We start from the raw sequence: 22,021 nt of genomic DNA, 5'->3' as shown, positions 1-22,021 counted from the left end.
CCCTATGTCCGAATTCAAAGTACTCATAAAAGAGTATGAAAAAAGTACACGGATGACCTACTTCTTCCGGCGAGATTCTGAAGTGTGCATATCATGGACACTTTACTATCCCATGAGGCCACGGGAGAGGATTTATGAATAGCAGTGAAGCGACACAACTGATGCTGTAGGTCACATGATAATGACAACATGATGAATGTATTACACACATTCATAGAACATTTTTAGTGGTCGTAAAATAATGACTCAAAATAAGAACATTCGAGTATGTAATTTCATACGCAGCCCTACTGTTTCGCGGTAGGGTAAGACAATTGTGCGTTAGGTATAATTTCTTAATCCGAGAAATTATAAAATTGTGTTTTCTTCTCTCGCAGCCAAAGGGAGAAGTGATAGTCAATGACTATACAAATATGAGAGGAATATGAGTCGGTATAAGATTCCAGCTGACATTTTGGACTAAAAAACATTGGGGGTTTTAATGCTGTTTTTAACTCACATGGGAGTCGGATACACAGATGATTGCATTGTGACACTCTGTATTGAAAATGCGTATTTGTGTGCAAAATTCTAAACCACAGGCCTGTTTCACACTAGCAGCGCATATTTGTTAGAGCTTAAGCAGAGCGGAAGCAGCGCATATTATGCATCCTGCACTAGACCACAACACTGTTCCAAGCGAAACATAAAATATAGGGGGCAGCCTTTATCCCCTTGTCTTTGCATAGTTTTCATAACTGAACAATTGTAAATACCCAAAATCACATTCTAGCAGGCAGAACAGTTAGTATTCAGGCTCTGGGGGCTTTATCACACAGACAATATTGGGATCTGTTTGCTGATGCATGCTCTCCTCATGCATTCACATTATCCATAAAACGGCCTTTGGCTTCTCTGAGCCCACTGGGCCAGGACAGAGATTAGATTGAAAACAGCATCTATGCTCAGCATTAAGACCTCTATCTCTTCTCCATCAGCATATCATTACGTGTGTGTCATATCCAGCACCGTTAGTGTGTTTGCATCTGTATTACAGGAAAACATGACTCAGATGGCGGATCAATCGCCGCTAAACAAATCACCACATGAGTGCCATTTGTGGCAAATAATTATTCCTACATGAACTGAATAATTTAGCAGAGTGGATTATTTGTTGCATGTTGTTGCGATTATTTTCAAATTAATGTCAGGATGAGATAATCAAAAAATGATTAGTGAACATGATAATTACACAATACTCAGTATAATTAGAATCTATAATGCAAGCTAATTTATGTCTCTGTCTGTGATAAACTGGAGAAGTGGATCTTTTAAGGAGTGCTATCAGGTCTTTTAATTTTTTTTTTTTTTTACATGCTAGTGAAAAAAACTTTTAGGAAGGTTAAAGGAAAAGTCCACCAACATTCTGTCCTCATTTACTCACCCTCATGTCTTTCCAAAACTGTATGGCTGTCTTTCTTCTGTGGAACTTAAAAAGAACATGTGTAGATACCCAAACAAATTCGGTTTCCATTGACATGGTTACCAATATTCTTTAAAATATCTTTGATCCTGTTTCACAAAAGAAGAAAAAAAGTCATACAGCTTTGGAACAACATAACCCATAGTCAAAAAAAAAAATGTCCTCTGCATTTAACCCATACAAGGTAGTGCACACACAGTAGGAGTAGTGAACACACACACCCGGAACAGTGGGCAGCCATTATGATGTGGCACCTGGGGAGCAATTGGGGATTTGGTGCTTTGCTCAGGGGCACCTCAGTCATTTCCAGCCGGTATTGGGAATCGAACCCGCAACCTTCAGATTACCAGTCTGACTCTCTAACCATTAGGCCACGACTACCCCATATTCCACTGATACAGAAAAATCCAGCCAAGGTCTATTTATTCTGCACAAATAAAGATAACAATCTCTTGCTGCTTTCAAATGATGGAACATAATTCCACATTCTGTCAGGTCCATTAAGTCAAGAACACACATGACAATAAAAATGATTTAGGACATTTTTTTATTGAATAAATTGCCATTCAAGTTGATAAATTCTGAATTCAATTTTGGCGGCATGGCTCTGTTCAGGGAGTCCTCTGACCTTTCATGAGCACCATGAAATTGCAGAGAGTCAGAGGACAGCAGCAGCATTAGGGAACGCTCACACAGTTTAGGACTGGGAGAGCTGAACTATTCCCCCTATGAACAGAGCAGCAACGATGACAGAAAACCAAATGCCACGTTATACACGACAAGGAGGAGCTGGGGAGGTGGCGGGCTGCTAAGAAGCTAGCATCAGCAGTTAGGAGCGAACTGAATCTGTTTAAAGAGGGCGCCCTGTTTTTATCGTAGCCATTAGCAGCGAGGGGAGTTGAACAGCTGATGCGCTGATGCAAAACAGCTGATGCATCTCAGCTGAGCAGATCAGCTGATGAGACCGTGTTGTTTGCCAATAGCGTTAGCAGCGTCTTGACTACCTGGCCTGCCAGAACTGACGCTTACGCTCAATTTAGCTATAATTACCACTAGGAAACGCAATATTTTGGGGAGCATGACAATATATTAAATCATTGTGGAAACTTATGGCTGCTGATCATTATTAAGCTGAATGTGGACTGTAAAGTTTTGGAATACTGTTAATAAAAATTTATAAAGCTTGGAAGGAAGTACAGGTACTACTCAAGTCACTTTTGTGCAACAAATTTTCTTGAACTCTCTGTGACAGCACAAGAATTAAATACAGAGATAAATCCTCAATTACACACCTAATGCACATCTGTTGCTCTTCATTATGCCACAGTCAGATTTAAAAGCTTCCTTTGCCAATAGGTTAAAAGAAATATGCTGTATATAAAAAGAAATCCATTGAATTAATCACTTGAATCAAATCATAATTACCACTTACAAACTTATAAGGAGGACCTCAGTTAGGCTGACAGCACCCAAATTGACTTCATCCAAACGTGACTTTGGCAAACAATAAATTACACCAAATATGACTAACGAAACTACAAACAATGTAAATTAATTAAATAAAATAAAAACCTATTGGGAACACTTGAGTTATTGCTGTCTATTTTGAACTTTCAAAATGAAATGAGTCGCTCCTGAACGGCAGAAGCAGTTAAAAGCAGTCTACTAATCAGATTTATCCTATATTGCAAAGTCTACAGACTGAACGCAAACCTCATCTCCAGCCTCAGGACAGACGTAGTTTATCAAAGGCTCGGGTCGGTCCCAAACTCTCCCTCCCATGATGCCCCAGGGCCTCACTTCATCAGAACAACTAGACACTCAGTACATAGCCATGCCCTCCGAAAATAAGGGCTGCCATCTATTGACTGATAAGAGAAGAGTCAAACCTGCTAAAATAAAATTACAGACTTCTCATATATTTCATTATTATTTCCTATGGCGGCAGCAGAAAAGCCCTGGGCAATTCACTTTTTATGAGACCTAGCTGAAGTGTGCACTCATCTGCTTTATTTTACCGGGATGATTTAAAGTCAGATGGAAGCAATTGAAAAATGTAATAATAATAATGTGTTTATTGCTGAAACTTATAAGAATGATATTCAGAATAAATGAACACACTAAACAGCAAACGATTTTCAAACGGAGAGAAATTATTGCTGTATTAATGCTAATTAAAAATGTTTTCTTTTCTAGCGTAGATGACATATCAAAGCTATTCATATCCACACATGAACCTGCCACTCTTCACTCTCTTGCAGTTTCTGTTAGTCTCTGACTAGGATGCAGATGATAAAGGAGGGATGTGTTCTTCCGTGCCACAAAATCTGTCTCCCTCTCTCTTCTCTCTCTGTTGTTAAAGGGGTCATATCATTAGGAATCCAAATTTCCTTGATCTTTCAAGATAAAAGAGCTTGCTACTGTGAAAACAAACTGTAACTTTCAGAACTTAAACCTTCCTCCAAGTAAAAAAAAAAAAAAAGTAATTTCTGGAAACTAAGCTGTAAAAACGATCGTTCCTAACTTGGGAAACAGATAAATGCATCAACACATGACCATACGCATTTGAACGTCATTACCACAGATTAGGAAATTAGAAATGTTCCCCCTCAGTAAAAGTGAGGTAGAAACCCAGATGAAAGCTTTAATTCCTGTAAGTACCACAAGAATGTAACATAATATATAATCATATTGGTTATATATTATATTATATATAAATATATAAATATTATATATAAAGCCATATTGGCTTTTTGATGGTCCACTTTAGACACTCCACTAACTATATGTAACTATATGTCAACTACAGTCATTAGATTAGTAGACTGTTAATTAGTAAGTTACTTAGTAGAATGTTTATTGGGGAGCATCAAAATAAAGTCTCAGAAGATATTGAGCAGACAGAATACTAATAATCTAATGACTGGTAGTTTCCATGTAATCACAAAGCTACTTATAGTAAGTAGAATGTCTAAAGTGGACAGCATTCGGCAAACTGTATCTACAGTGCTATGCATAAGTTTAGACACCCATACTAAAGTTGACTAAAAAGAGGAATAAAAAATCATCTTTTGGAAACTGAACTTAATGCCTTAATTTAAAAAATTAGGAAAAATCCAACCTTTAAGGACACCAATTTTCTTTGTGAATGAATAATGCATCGTAAATAAATAAATGTTCTTCCTTAAAATACAGGGTGCATAAGTTTGGACACCCCTATGTTAAATTCCCATAGAGGCAGGCAGATTTTTATTTTTAAAGGCCAGTTACTTCATGGATCCAGGATACTATGCATCCTGATAAAGTTCCCTTGGCCTTTGGAATTAAAATAGCCCCACATCATCACATAGCCTTCACCATACCTAGAGATTGGCATGGTTTTATTTCAGTTAGCCTAATAGCTAGTTTGATTTGCATTGAGAGATGATCTTATGGAAAGTACTCCATGCCAATCTCTAGGTATGGTGAAGGCTATGTGATGATGTGGGGCTATTTTAATTCCAAAGGCCAAGGGAACTTTATCAGGATGCATAGTATCCTGGATCCATGAAGTAACTGGCCTTTAAAAATAAAAATCTGCCTGCCTCTATGGGAATTTAACATAGGGGTGTCCAAAAAAAAAAAGTTCTTAAAAAAAAAAAGTATAATCTGAAGAAACTTTTTCCACTAAAAATAAACTTTGTCCATTGGAAGGTTCTAAAAGATGGTAAAAGTTCTTCATGGAACCAGAGATGCCAATAAATAATCTTTATTTCTTAAAGGGATCAAGAAATGATAAATCAATATTCCCTTGATCCTTTACTGTATGTCATTGTAAAAACATATTGTAAGTTTCAGAATTCAAACCTTCTTCGTAAGACTAAAGCCGGGCAAAGCGCACCAATCGGCAAACATTTGACAGCAGGATAACATGTTTTTACATATTCCCTTTAAGAAAAGTAGTGTCACTTCAAATAAACAATTTAGGCAGCTTCACATTTGATATTATTTCACATTATGATAATAGACATTTAATTGGGCAATTCATGTAAATGCTTCAACAAAAAAGGCAAGCTTCACATCCAGTTCAATTCAGTCACTCTATAGACTCATATTGTAACTCAGGGACTCAAGTCCAAATTATTTTCATTTGAAATCAAATACAAGCTTCGGTTATTTTCAACCCCAAATGCTCTTTTAAATTGATTTTACTTCATGCGTTATGTTTAGTTATTTTATGTTTATGTTCCATTTTCCCTCCGTCAATCAGCACAACACTTAAAAAAATTACCATGATTCCACTCTGCACACAGAGTCCGACTGAAGAGGAATCACTCAGTGTCTCGCTGTGCTGATTTTATTCCTCTGGCATTGGAAAGATAAATATATGTCAGCGTGCGCTGTGCTGCCCCCTGTGCTGCCGTGATTATAGCGTTTAATAACTCGCCTTCAGTAATACATTGACATTGTCCGGCCAGGATCCTTGCCAGGAAGGCTTGATTTACCAAACCCCTTGAAGGGGGAAAAAAATCTCATTCAGCAGATGGATTGCTGAAAAGGCTCTCCAGCAGGCCTATAAATCATTCTTTAATCAGAGCCTTCAGTGAGAGCGCAGAGCCACCGCTGGCCCACTGGAGGACCCCTGACTCAATACTGTCTGTGTTACTGCTCTCCACATCCTTGTCTCTTTATTCCCCCCACACACATACAAATTCCCTTCGTCCATTCATCTAAAGACAACCACAAACTTGTAGAATACATACCTCCACTACCCCAGCCAACAAGGATTGTTCTCAGAACTTTAGCTTTAGTTCAGAGAACATTCAAAAGTAGCATTCCAAGTATAAAATGAAATATTCCTTAAATGTTCATCTAACATAATCTGTTTCAGTTTGGACCATTCATTGTTTTAATGTGTTTCCTTTCTGTTTCTTACGTATCACTAGTTTGTTGTCATGGAGACTAATGATGTTGCGCACTTGTTTCTTGTTGAGCCCTCAGTTCGCTTCAGCCTTTGTTTGTGTTGTCATTACATTGTGTGTGTAAAGCTTTTGCACTCTGGGATATAGTCTTTTTATTTATTTTTTTATAGATAGTATAAAGTATAGCTGCAATTGAATCCATATCTTTGTCCACATCTGCCAAAACATGGCAATAACTAAAATATTTAAAAGTTGTAACCCTGTGGTGCTCTTCAGTCATTTTTGAAAGAATTGGATTTACATTGGAATGGTACAAAACTCGATAAAAAGACATGCAAGATTTCAAAGAGGTTAAATGGTCTGAAAAAAAAAATAATAATAATCACACTTGTACTTTTCCGCGGTCAAAAATTGGATGGAAATAAAAGGGAAACAAATTTCATCTAGTGTAAATTTTGATACTGAGGCCAAACAAAATTTTACTGAAAGCAGTTTTTTTGAGATATCAAGCTCAAATTTGAAACACAACATAATATTTAATAGAAAGATAATATTTAGAAATAATGTTTTCAAAACTTCATGAGAGCGGAAGCAAAACATTATTAGAACATATTTGTGTTAACTGGGACAGGACCTATCTGGGTATTGTGATGTAATTTGTGATGTCACTTAAAATGCAAAAAGACTTGCCAATAATTAGTTATACAATGTGTATATATATATCAACTATACCGTATACAATTTCTGGGAGTCGGTTGCACAGTGACCACTCTTCTACAAACAAAAGACTGTGCTACAGAGATCATGATTGGTTCCTGGGTGCAGCGTGTGGCTCAAAGCCTTGTTCCGCCCCAGTGCCTTTCTTCCCAAGGTTCAGAAGTCGTGGAAGGCATCTTTTACTGCCCGAAGCCACTTCACAGCCTCCTCCACTCTCACTACCCTTAATGGTAGGGCCACCAAGGATTATTTGAAGATTCCCCAGGTCTAGCATGCAATTGCGGTGCACTTATGACCGCAAAGTGCCGCGACCAGGTGGAACCGTCTGGGAGCCTGGCTTGTGCTTCTCAGCCTGTCCCTGATGGCTCTTGTGGACAAACAGACTCGGCTACGCGATTCAATTCGCAAGGCGTTGCCCCAGGTTCAGAGACGTCTTCTTTACCTAAGTGGCATGTAACCACAGGCTTTATCACCCTGTCCTGCGTATGTGATCCTTACAGCCTGTCCCTCCAGCAGAGATAAAGACAAGGTTGTACAGCCCTTACTTCATTGTACCCGAGAAAGGCAGTGGGTTACGGCCAATCTTGGCCCTTCACAAGTTCCCATTCAAAATGCTTACGCAGAAACATTTTCTCATGTGCATTCGTGCCTAAGATTGATTCGCAACAATCGACTTGAAGGAAGTGTACTTCCACGTTTCACGAGTTCACACTTACAAATAAGTTGGATAAAATAAATGGTGTGCATATTTGGCATGCTGTCCAAAGAGAGGGCTCCGGGCTCGATATTCGGCCCGAACCCAGAGTACTCCCCCCGTATTCCTGGCAGTGAAAGGAACAAGCCAAGAGTGAGGAGTCGGGGTGGGGGAGGGATACTGAAAAACTGTCAAGGAATGTAGGTGAGTCGACTGAGTGTATATATATACATGCTTCCTCTCATGCTGATAGGATAGACATGATGATTGTTGATGACAAGTTGATTGAATTGATTATTTGAACGTGCTCCTCCCGAACTGTTTAATGAAACATCATTTCGATTCTGCCTCGACACACATCCTTTCTCTGTATGGAGTTGGACTCGGTCAATATGCCAGCGCTTCTCTCACCAACGAGCGTGCGCAGTCAGTGCTGAACTGCTTGATTTTGTTCAGGGGCAAAACAGCTGTTCAACTGAACAGTTCCACCGCTACAGCACTGGCTGCACAGCCAAGTCCCGAGATGTGCTCCAGAGGTGTAGTCATCATACCGATCTGTTGATGAACTTTCAGCTTTTGGGTTGCTCTGGGTTTGCTCTTGCTCTGGGTTGGGGTCAAATTCCGAGCTCAGACCCTTCCCAGCACACAAAATATGCATATCTATACTATATCTGATTATATGAAAGTGTGAACTCGTGAAACATTCTTAGAACATATTTTGATTGCTGGGAAATGTTTATATTTTATATCAGCTTTATTTCAATTAAATTTTTTAAATAGTTTTAATTTTAGTTAACGAAAACCCAGGTGGTCACTTTACATATTGCTCTAATGGTTATAATGGGAAATTCTTGACTGGAGTACAATGCAGTCCAGTAAGTGAACCAGAATGTATGCTGTCTGGTCAAAGTGAGATTGTAAAATGGATTAAAAAAAAAGCTTGTAAATAAAGATAATAAATAGCTTGTAAGATTGTGGTCCGTTCCTCAAAATGAACATTAAACTACTGTATCCGGTCAGTAAAAGTTCCTATCGTAGATGCTGAAGGTGACAAGAGGGATTAGTGTCAATCCCTGGTGTTTCCATTAGCTGTGTTTTACTCCGTATGTGGTCTGACTGACAAATTGTGAATGCCCACGCTGTCAGGGGAAACAAATGTAGTGGCTGTAGAAGGACATTAATCAAAACAACTTGAGGTTTTTCCCTTATTGCTAGTTTAAATGGACTCCTTTGGCTCTGTAGACATATCTCGGAAGCATTCAAACTGTGAGATATCATCAATTCAGCTTCCTTGCACACTCGGATGTTAGCAACCTGGGCTTTGGTCCAACTCTGAACCTTGTACCACGCTGTACTGTCAGACATCTGACTTTAATTCTGTAGCTAACTTTGCGTTAATCTCTTCTGCTGCACAAAAAGAAGAGAAGACGGCGCACTTTTCTACATGTGGAGATCACTCTTAAAATAGTTTTTCTTTTCTTTTTTTCTGTAGTAACATGAATTTGTAATATTTTATTGTACACACAAAAAAAAGCATTAATCCTGTTTGTTTCTTAAGCATGAGATACATTTAAGTGTTTATGTTGAAGTAAAATGATGATAATCTATTTATTCTGCTTATTCTGTCATAAATTCTGCAGGTTGTGTCAGTTGTGCACATTTGGATTCATTCAATTAGTCGAGCTGTCAAAGGTGTCACTGCTCTGTGGACCTCATTTGCACAAGGGGCAGCTACAAAAAACAAACAAAAAAAAACACACACATTCAACAATCTAAATATTGCTTTAATTTGTACACTCAAGAAAGACACATCAACTGTATTATACTCAAATATCACTTCATTTAAATTATGCAGATTTGAACAGACATGAAGTATGGATGAATAAGAGGCCAGTTGGCCAAGTGTTAATGTCAGGCATGTTAATGCAATCTTAGTTATTATTATTATTATTATTATTATTAAATTTTTTGGGGGACAGTGCAGGAAGTCTGCCATTATAACTGATCATAACAGTTGACCTTTCAAGCTCCCAACACTTACTTGAGCTAAATTAAAGGTGCTGTAAACTATTTTATAATGCCATGCTTAAAGTGTCCATACTACTTGATATCACTGCAATAGATGTTCTGCGAAATCACACCTGTCTCTGTGACAGCCTTAGGCTCTGTGAACAGCAAAAATAGAGTGAGGGAAGTGGATGAAACTCTTTCTTCCTGTAAATCATTTTTACTTGTTTTTCCTTGATTCCGGAAGTATTTTTCCCATAGATTTGTTGTTGTTGTTGTTGTTGATGTTGTTGTTGTTTTTCTTCTTCTTCGAGTCCGTTGCAATTACAGATGTCGTTCTGCCAATATCTGGCGCAGGTCACAGCTGATGGGGTCGGTTCAGCCAGGTCCTGGGGGCTGCACTGGGGGGAGTTTGCCAGCTAGGGCGTAGAGACACGGGACTGGCGTTGTCTTTATACATCCTGTGATAATGCGGCAGGTGTCGTTGAGGGCTGTGTCAATCAGTTTGGTGTGATGGGAGCGGCTCCAGCACGCATATTCGGCTGTGTGGAAGCACAGGGCTAGGGCAGTTGCACGGATGGTTGGTGGTTTGGCGCCCCATTTTGAGTTTACCAGTTTGCGCAGGATGTTATTGCGAGTGTTGATCTTGGCTTTGGTGTTCTGAAGGTGAGTTTTGAAAGAGAGTGTCCTGTCGACTGTGACTCCCAGGTACAAGGGGTGAGGGTGGTTGGAGAGTTTGTAGCCATCCCATGAGACGCTCAGTTCTACCAGAAAGACTCGGGAGAATAAATACTGTGACAATTAAACATTTACTAACAGCCCAGCAAGCAATCGAGTTCTTTGGCGTAGGTCCCGTCCGTAGCTTGCAATCCGAGGGTCCGGACTCTGCATATCCTGCCTGAAGACGAAGGCAGGGGCGCAGCCGACCCCCTGCGAGGTATAGGAAGGGACCATCCTGGTGGTGGTGGTGGGGTGGATGTAGGGAAGAGACCATCCTGGTGGTGTTGGGGAGGATGGAGGGAAAGACCCGCCTTGGAGGTGGTGGGGAGGATGGAGGTGAATGGAAGCGTCAGCATCTGCGAACTCAGACATGTGTAAGTAGGCTACCAATCTTTTATACCACAAGTATAGGAATATGATTGGATAGATGAGAAGGTAATAAGTGACGTAACAATTGAGTCTTCCCGGCAGAACTTATGTTAGAGCTTCATTTCTTTTTTCGTATCTCGATTTGTAAGATGGAAGCTGCATAGTTGGGTTTTTGATGGGTTGGGTTTCAGGTGGTTGTAATTGTAGTAGGTTGTCATCTCTTGGAGGGCAATCATAAAGCATTGCGAATGAAAAACTCTAATTAAAAATGACAGATAAATATTCAACTATTGATGTTAATTGCGTATATAGAAACAACATATTTTATGTTTATTGAAAAATATGCATATAAATACAAATGTTTAAGTAGTTTGAGTGTGTAGGGAGACTTGTGGCTTGCTTGTTTCGATTCGCTTGATTATGCTGCATTCCAGGCAACTCGGAATTCTGATTTTTTTTCCCCACCTCCTACTTGGAAATAACATATGGAATGCCACCTGGAGTGTGAACTCAGGACAGATTAATCAACCCTGGCCTCAGCAAGACATCTGATGTCACTTTCAAGATGGTGGCAAGCCTGCTTCAAACAAGCATAGCGTGGAGCCAACTTATTTCAAACGTAAAAACAAACTTCAACATTAGACATTAAGTTAATATAATAATACTCTATAAGCAAATGTCAGCATTTTATAGATGGTTACACTTTATTTTAAGGTGTCATTGTTCCAGTGTGAATATTTAGAATTATATATTTAAGCACTGAGTAATATTAAGTAACTACATGTACTTACTATAGGGTTAGGGTAGGATTGGATTTGGTTTAGGGTTATTTGCATGTAATTATGCATATTTGACTGTTATTACTATGGTAAGTACATGTAACAAGGACACTGCAAAATAAAGTGTTACTGATATTTTATTTTTTATTTTTATTTTTTGCCATAATTGAAACAAAAAGGTGAAATTTTGATTTCATATTGAAGCACCATAAACTATAACAGTCTTCCATGCACAAAAGTTAATCTCTTTATGACATAATGAAACAATATCACACAAGCAAGAGAGCAAATAGTAGCAAGATTTCATTAGCAGAGCAACAGAATTTGCGAGTGACATTGTTTTTTACAAAACAGTTCAATAAACAAGAAGTGAATACATTTTTCAGACTCAATACTGACAGCAATGAAAATAGATCCCAACTAATCCAAAGCAGCCTCCAGTCTCCAAGCAACACAAAGTTGAGGTGTTTCTATTCTTGATGAATCCGTGTGATGAATCCGATGAATCTGTGTTTTTCGAAAGAATCGTAGGAGTGAATGATTCAATGACTCATTTATATTAAAGTTCCTTACTATATTTATCATATTGTTAAGCGGCTGAAATAGTATGAGAAGTATGCACACATGCGCTGAATCTGAAATCGCATACTGCCTGAGTAGGTACTACATTTGAATCGAACTTACTTCACGACTGTTAAAAAGCATGTTCTATATAGTATGAATGTGGTTAATATGAATGAAATGTAGACGTACTATATCCACAACGTTGTCATTATCATGTGATGTAGTAGGTCATCTGGGGACTTTTCTCCTACTTTTTTAAACATACTGTACTATATAGTAGGGAAGTGTTAGATTTCGGACGCAGTGCTAGAGTCTTTTCGATTGAATAATTCATTGACTCACTCCTAAAGACAATAATTTTTTGAGTGATACATACAATACAAAGTCCCTGTGCTGTTTTCTGTTTTCACTGTCCACAGTACAGGGTTTGTTTTTATTATTGCCATCATGATACCCCTTCAGTAAAACTACTGGAGTGAGTTGTCCTCCTACTGTCTGAAGCAGAACACTTGTGTGTTTGTTTATAATGTATCAGCCATTAGAACAGATGATGACTCACTGCCCCATCCATGGAGGAAAAGATGTTATGATTAGTATGTGATACTACAGTACAGTGATACCCAGAGGGGCATTACGTCCTTCACGGGAGGCGTCAGGAGAGCCCTTAAGGTCTTATTAGACGGCTTCTGAAGAGCTTCTCCTGCCTCGTGATTAGGCAGAGCACATGCTTCTCAGACTGCAGTGCACCGCTACACTGACACACAGGGTGAGCTTGCTGTAAGGCACCTGAACACTTCTGAATTGCGAATATGTCTTGCAATTTCATTTAAATTGAATGTCTTAGGACCAATGGATCAAGCGATTATTACGATGCAGACGGTGCTGCCTGTCTGTGACGAATTAGCCTATCTGTGTATCTATATTCTGTGAGTGGCATTACAAATAAGTAAAGTCAAGCCACCTTTATTTATATAGCGCTTTTTACAATACAGATTTTATCAAAGCAGCTTCACAGTGATAACATGAAAATAATACAACAAAGTTTGTTTCTAGAAGAAAACTGCATCACCGTCCACCCTAAGTAAGACAGATCAAAAATATTGTTGAATGTTAAATATCCCCAACCAAGCAAGCCAAAAGCCAAGGCAACAGTGGCAAGGAACCAAAACTCCATCAGGTGACAGAATGGAGAAAATAATAATAATAATAATAATAATATATATATATATATATATAGGCTATATCTATATCTATATATATATATATATATATATATATATATATATATATATATATATATATATATATATATATATTAATGAGTGCTTGTAATTTTTTTTTTATAGTGTAGACTAGGGATGTAATAATAATAACAACATATTATATAAAATATTATTATTATTGTGTAATTAATCCTTAAAATACTCAAATAAAAACTGGAGTAGGCTATAACTGACAGTATGTAGAGTGCCATAATAATATATAATAATAAGTCAAAATGCTTCTTGGTCAAAATTTCTGATTTGGAAAATGAATGTAAACGCAAAATGTGATTTATATCATAATACTGTTGAATTTGTGCATTAGGCCTTGCAGCACTGTAAACGCTGCCTAAAATACCCGCTACTATCCACTATGTCACTGTGTATAATCAAACAGCAATATTGAAACCCAGTCGTTATTTTTAATTAATTTCTTTAGTTATTGATTGTTTACTTGAATAATTATTTTAAGAGATATCCACTTAATTGAGGAGTAGTTGAAAGCTGCATGTCTCTGTTTCACTTCCGTGAGCACTTAACTTAACTTCGAATTAAAAATTATAATTAACTTCATAAAAAAAAATAAAAAAAATAAACTTTCCCTTTAAAACCTCACTTATCGGGCTTATGCTACTATGAATAATGCCTGAACTTCGTATTTTGAGCACTTCTTGCGTTGTTGTTGTTTTTGCCTCTTCATGATGACTCGCTTAATTTAGTCCTAATTTGTAAGTCGCTTTGGATAAAAGCGTCTGCTAAATGACTAAATGTAAATGTAAATGTTTCAGTTTAAGTTATATTTATATTGAATAATTAGATTAGATTAATGACAAAATCAGTTTATTATTATTATTATGTATTGTTGCAAGAGGTTTATATAGCTGTGTTAATTGTTTCCGCTCATTGCAGGTGAACAGTGTTCCAGCGCTGCGGGTAGCTTTTTCCAGACTGCTCCTCTCACTTCTGCTGCTGTCTGATTGTCTGCCCACCTGAGAAGACAGGAGAGAAGGAGGGATGAATGTTAAAGAGGTCAGGTGAATCATTGAAAACGCACAATCAAATGCAACCAAATTCCTACCACTGCTTGGTTTATTCATCCCATTTTCATTTCATCGAAGCATGAGATGCTCTTTGGATCATCTCAAATCATGTTGGAGAACATGTGAAATTCATTCAGCTCTGCTGTCATTAGTGCAAAAGGATGAACACCCAAATACTAAGACATTCAGTTCAACTTTGCTCTGAAATTCTTACTAAATATATTATGCAGATAGCACATTTTGCAATAAATATTTTTATTGCAAAATAGAAGCATTTCCACTAATGTTCACAGACTTTCGATCTTGTATGTTATTAAAAGATCATCTTGACAGTGATATTTTCTCTATTTCAGTATAGCTGTATGTTACACTCTTAAAAATAAAGGCTCCAAAAGGGGGGTTTTGCAGTGAAGACACAGAAGAACCTTTTTGGGTTCCCAAAAGAACTTTTCAATGAACCATTTTTAAAAAAAAAATATGATTAACATTTTAATAATCTAAATAACCTTTTTTTTTATATAAAGAACCTTTTGTGCAATAGAAAGGTTCCTTGGATGCAAAATGGTTTTCATTGAACCATTGATGCCAATAAAGAACCTTTATTTTTAGTGTACTATACAGAAAAGAGCTGCTCAGCATCACATGGCCACCAAGTGAGCTGACTTACTTTGTCAGACTGGAGCTTATTATTTTGGAAATCTTTTGTCATTTTTGTGAACAATATGCATCAGGAGGTCCATGTTCAGTCTATGTATGTGCTGTCTGAAGCTGAGACTTACTGTAATGTCGTCTAGAAAGACCAGAGTTCTGTGGAGATCTTCACACTGAAAGAGTGTGAGCTTCTACACAAGTGACTTTTCTGTTTCACAGAACCACAATCCATTTCAACTCATTCTTCAGGAAGAAGCCCTGTCACAAAAGGAAATGATCAATGTTTAAACTTCTCTCACTTCTTCCATCTCTTGCATTTTATTTTCCTTTTAGCAGAAGGTGTGAGCTATCTCATCCAGCACACACCACCTGTCTACAACTGAGCCTGTGCCAAACTGCTGAATTGTATGAATATAGAATTGGTCCTCTGTGACAAGACAAACTATGCAGAAAATTGAGAATACCTCCATCAGTATTTGCCACAGTCATCATGTGTGATCAAATATTCATGCATCTATTCCCCTGCCTCCTAGCTCCTTTCTGATAAATACAGGTCCATTTATCTTGATACCCTTATCATCATCATTATCTTTATTAAGCATATCTGGGTCATTCCTAAAGTTTGGTGGTCATTTTGGACTGAGCAGGTTTGTTGAAAAAAAATTCTTTTTTTCTTTTTTCTTTTTTTATTGTCAGAGTGGAGAAATGTATTTTATCATACAAACAAATTTGAGTAATATGGACAAACCCAACCATTGTTTTTTTTTTTTTTTATTACATTTTTAACCCAACATTTTGGGTTTGTCCATATTTGACCCAAAATTTGGTTAAAACAACCCAACATTTTTAAGAGTGTGGTCAAGCTCAGGCTATAACCTAATAATCCTGACCAAATACAGTGCTATGCATAAGTTTAGACACCCATGCTAAAGTTGACTAAAAAGAGGAATAAAAAATCATCTTTTGGAAATTGAACTTAATGCCTTAATTAAAAACATTTGGAAAAATCCAACCTTTAAGGACACCAATTTTCTTTGTGAATGAATAATGTATTGTCATTGATTTTTATTTTTAAAGGCCAGTTACTTCATGGATCCAGGATACTATGCATCCTGATAAAGTTCCCTTGGCCTTTGGAATTAAAATAGCCCCACATCATGATCTTATGGAAAGTACTCCATGCCAATCTCTAGGTATGGTGAAGGCTATGTGATGATGTGGGGCTATTTTAATTCCAAAGGCAGAGGGAACTTTATCAGGATGCATAGTATCCTGGATCCATGAAGTAACTGGCCTTTAAAAATAAAAATCTGCCTGCCTCTATGGGAATTTAACTTAGGGGTGTCCAAACTTATGCACCCTGTATTTTAAGGAAGAACATTTATTTATTTACGATACATTATTCATTCACAAAGAAAATTGGTGTCCTTAAAGGTTGGATTTTTCCTAATTTTTTTAATTAAGGCATTAAGTTCAATTTCCAAAAGATGATTTTTTATTCCTCTTTTTAGTCAACTTTAGCATGGGTGTCTAAACTTATGCATAGCACTGTATTTCAAATGTCACATTCTATGAAATTTGTCCACCCTGTTACATGGCATTTTTACAATACAATATGTAACAGGGTGGACCTTAAAAACAGGGTGTATATGTGAAACTTATGAAGCCCCTTATTAGCAAAGAACAACATGCTAGCAGAAGATTTACATTTAGGAAGAATTTTAATACAATCTATTAAAAACAACATTTTCATGTCCAGTACTGTACCTTCCATTTGAGAAGTTAATTTCCAGTCAAATGCAACAATCGGAACTAACTGTTGTACAACCAATATTGATACTGATAAATTAAACATCACTAATGTTGGCTGATAATGATGATGGTAATGACATATAGTGCATCCCTATTATTTATATCAACTGTCAGTAAATGGTTTCTTTTATTTACATGGTTTTAATATGATGTGCTTCATCTCTTGTTTTATCTGAGAACTGTGGTCTGTGTGTTGAATTATAAGGTATTTTGTGGCTACACCGTAATTGAAATTTTAATGGACAGTAAAACAAAAGCAGAACACCGCACAATCTGGAAGGTAGCATTATTTAATAGAACACCGGTACAGTAACTTCATATTGACTCACGGCTAAACAAAAGCAGAGTACCGTAACTCAGTTTGAGCATTCCAAAACAAAGCCAAAGAGCAGTAACTGGTGTTGTTCTGCCTTGGTTTCTCATGGGCTTTTGGAAGTTACTGTTAAGACAACCCGTTATTTTCTTGAAAAAAACAACAGAATCGATTCAAGATACTCATCCACATGATAAAGGAGGTATTGAATGTGCCAAAAATATCAAGAACTCATTTTCGACCAAAAACAAAGTTACGGTCTTTTGCCTTTGCACGGCAGCATTGTTGCTCCATGTTCCTTTTCTTGTTATCATATGCCTTTCAGTTTTAATCCAAGCCCAAATCCTGGCAAGAACATTAATTGAGAGCTGATATTCAAGGGATAACAGTAACATGTCTGCTCTTTTGAAAGTAAATGAGCACTGACTATGAAGAGGAGACTAAGCAAGATCCTCCCATCAATAATGAATCCAGCTAAACCTCTGAGAACTCTAAAATTTCTCCTTTACGTATGAATTATGCATGCGCTTTAGTGCATTGCTGATCTCTTTCAGACATTGTGCCAGGGTGTTTGTGACAGTAAAAGGCCAAATATTGCTGTTCTGTTTGGTCAGGAAGAAAGAAATTTTACTGAGCCCACAGACTGCAAAGCCAGCCAGTAATGTAGCTCAGCTCTGCGTGTGGCTGCCGATAACTGCTACAGACATTTCATTTTGATGTTATGATTTCAGATCCATCTTTTTTGATGAAAGCCCTCCTCATAATAGGTATCCATTTTCAGTTTTTTTCTCTGTTGTCAAACTATGGAAGTAAAATAATGACAAATGTTTTTGAAACAAAAAGTGTCAAGTCAATCCAGTGTCAAGCCAACTGTATGCCATTTTATTTCACTGGGAATCGCTTAGTGTAAAACTTTGTTTGCACGTTATGTTCACATTCTGAGTCCGCTTGCCTGTTCCTATATCTAGTATAGTCTACATCCCCAATAAGGTGCGTGTTTGGTCTTTTATATCACTCTATTAATCCATTAAGCCTTAAGAGTCCTGACCGCAGGGGAATCCCGGAGAATGAGTATTGAGGGTAGTCGGCAATATAAAGTTAATCTATTGATATTCCTGCCGTTCCTGGATGTCAAATGTTGCATTTTCTGTCGAATTTGAACCACTGCATTTGTGGAAGCGAATTTGTAAAGCGAAATAAAATGGACCGAAAATTGCCTGTCAAATATTATAGGTTGTATTTTTAAGCAGAATTAATATTTTGGAAATGAAATCTGAAAAGTGAATATGGATTATTGAATTTTTAAAAATAAAAACGTGTGTGAAATGTTTTGAATTGAAATATTCACAGCTTGAATGTACAACCATGTTGAATTCCAGCCCATAAAAATGCAAGCCCTAAAAATGCAATGCATTAAAATGCAAGCAGGGTTAATGCAATGCATATTTTTTTCAAGTAGTGCAATTCAACAAGGTTTTTTGTTTCAAAAACATTTGTCATTATTTTACTTCCATATCAAACACTGACAGTCTAAGTGAACTATGATCGAGTCTGAAAGGGATTATTCACCCGGAAATGTTTAATTCTGTCATCATTTACTCACCCTCAAGCTGTTCCAAACCTGTATGAGTTTCTTTGTTCTGTTGAACACAAAAGAAGATATTTTAAAGAATGTTGGTAATCAAACAGTTGACGGTAGCCATTGACTTCCATAGTAGGAAAAAAAAAAATACTATGGAAGTCAATGCTACCGTCAACTGTCTGGTTACCAACAATCTTTATCTTTTTTAGTGTGTTTAATTGAACAAAAAAAACTCATACAGGTTTGGAACAACATGAGGGTGAATAAATTATGACATAATTTTCACTTTTGGGTGAGCTAGCCTGGATAAATATTTTATAATAAATACTGCAATTTTCCATTACAAAAATAAGAATTATAGCTTTTGATTTTATGGTGACAAGAGGAAATGCTTCCAGTTTGAATGCTGTTCTCCTTCAATTGGTAATTTTTGATGAACAACTACTACCATGATTAATACAAAATGTAGGCCTACACAAACATCTCTTTTGAATAAATGCAGGTTTACCACCTGCTTTCCGTGGGTAGAAAAAGCGCAACTCTAATTGCAGGCGACAAACAGCATTAGTTTTGTGAATAAGGTGCAATCCATAATAAGCCTAATTTGCATAAGAGATGTGCTGAAACAATAACAATGATTTTAAATCATTTAAATTCAAATACTCACTATAAGGTGCTGTTTTGATGCATTTGACATTTGGTTAAATTGGCAGTTAGTGAATAAGAGACAGGTTTTGTGCTGCTAAAATGTCGAATTAGTGGGTCAAAAGAGGACGAAATCGGGCTGTTGAAAGTTGAAAAGTAAGCAAGTGAGAGAGAAAGAAAGAAAGTGCTTTTTAATAGTGGAACACCTCTCAGTTTTTCACCTACAGTATGCACCTAATGAGATTGTTCTCTATCTGTGGCACTTGCGAATACTAAAAAAACAGACTCTGAAAAATAATATATACAACATTTGCTATATGATGACATGGATTTTCCAAACAGCAGTCTGATTGCTTTGACTTGAGGCAAGTTTGCATGTCTCCCTCATTAGTGCACAGAGAGTCCGCTGGGGGTTTTGCACTGTTAATCACCTCCTGGATGCAATATGGATTCCACTCTCAAGTCCTCATTTCAGAGCACTGTTTTGACCAGGGCCTAGAGCAAATCACCTGCTATAATTGTGATCAATGGGCCATGTCAACCTATTTCACAGACAAGTGCTTCTCTTGGTGGTTGGGGTCAATGGCACAAATAGCAATGATTTACATAACCAATACTGAAAGTTGCAGAATCACTGCGAACAACTTACCTAATACAAGAGATTAAATCTTGCAGAGCAAGAGCATTTGAAAGCTTTTAGGGAAGACACTTAGCACTGTGGCTCTCAGATAGCACTGGGACCTGGGCACAAGCTTTTAAAAGAGATATATTGTCAATTTACTGAGAACAGAGTTAGCCTATAAAATCTTGTGTGGCAAAGGTTATTAGATAGTATTTCTGACTGCACTCTGCAATCTCCCCACTAATGCTACAGATTTTACATCAGCAATCCAGGCTGGAATGGTGTATCACACAGGTTGTTAGTAGTTTGCTAGATTTTAATGTACATTCTGGTGCAGTAATGGGACTTCCCCACAGCCCCTACCAGTGGGCACACTGACCCCTCAATTCGGAGGTGGTGAATTCAGGGTTGTGTCTTGCAAATGAAGGTGCATCTTAAGGAGCATACAAAAAGTGCATTCACACATAGTTTTTAATCTGCCATTAAATACAAAGTTCTGTCATGAAACTCTAGATGGCACAGGCTTATTAACTCAATTGTTAGCGATCACATTGCTATCTACATAGTGCAGCTGATTGGTTGCTGTGACATCAGCGGCCAATGAGCTTGCTGCTCAACATTCAAATACTTGGCATTGTTTTTCGCTTTCAGAAACCCTCCACCTTCCCCAGCTCCACCTGTATAGATCTGCTACAGGGGTTATTTCATGTATATTATATGTGCAGTATGTCTGTGAATGTATTGGCAGTAGCAAGTCTCAGTACTTGCTCTGCAGCAGCAGAAGCGTAGCATATCCATCCGCCAAAACCAAATACATTAACATTGCCAGTACCATGCCAATCTCTCAGAGATTGATCAAAACTAAAACACACTCTTAAGGTGATGATACACAGGGCAACTTTTTGAGCAATCTTGCCGAGCGATTGTTGCTTGGGCACTTTCCCATTGAAAATGTGCAAAACATTTCTATCTTGATCATTTAGATCAGTCATGGGCCCTGTGTCTCATCTGGTTGCCCGTTGACGGCAACATTGCTCAAAAAGTTGCCCTGTGTATCATCACCTTTAGTTTATTTAAAACTGATGGATGAGTCAAAATTTATTTCCAGTTTCCGATTTGACCAGAAAATGTAAATAGGTCTACCTGTTTTAAACCTGGACTATTACCAAACACATACGTATTCTCAGCATAATGAATTATCGTATTATTGTTTGATTTTATGCACTTCCTTCTTAGTATTCATCAGCTATTGTTTCTGCAAGGACTTCTGCAGTCTGATTGCACATCACAACCTAAGGAAAAAATCCAGTCAAAATCCATTGAACACAAACTGTTTGCAGTGCAGTTTCTATTTGCAGCCCGCCTGAATGTGAATCACAAGGAGATTGTGCTTCTGTTTCTAGAAGGGACTAGCTCATAAGATCCTGTTTGCTATACTGCCATTCAAACATAACGTAATCAATTTACATATGTATGTTGGACTGTGAATCTTCAAAAGTATTAATTAGGGTTCATTAAACATGAATACAACTATTATTAATTTAATTAAGTATTGTATTTTGACACAAGTAAATGATGACTGACTTTTTATTTTTGGGTGACTCGCCCTTTAAAAATAGCATTTCAACTATATTTGCTTGCTTTCATGCTCCTGAAATGTCCTGAAAAAGTAGAAGGATCTCAAATGTATGTGTGTGGACAACCAACATAAAATGATCAATAAACATTAATAATGGCCTTCCCGTGCAAGGACAGCGCGATTAAGCAAACGCGTGGCGTATAAAGAACTGAAGATGTGCAAATATGCTCACACCATCTGCAAATCAGACCTTAATGTGATGATAGTTTCTAATCATTATCCATGACCTCAGCCTCCAAAGA

The sequence above is a fragment of the Rutilus rutilus genome (genome assembly GCF_951802725.1).
Source record: "Rutilus rutilus genome assembly, chromosome: 1".
Lineage (NCBI taxonomy): Eukaryota > Metazoa > Chordata > Actinopteri > Cypriniformes > Leuciscidae > Rutilus > Rutilus rutilus.
The sequence above is the reverse complement of the archived record's forward strand: the minus strand, read 5'-3'. Positions refer to the sequence as shown.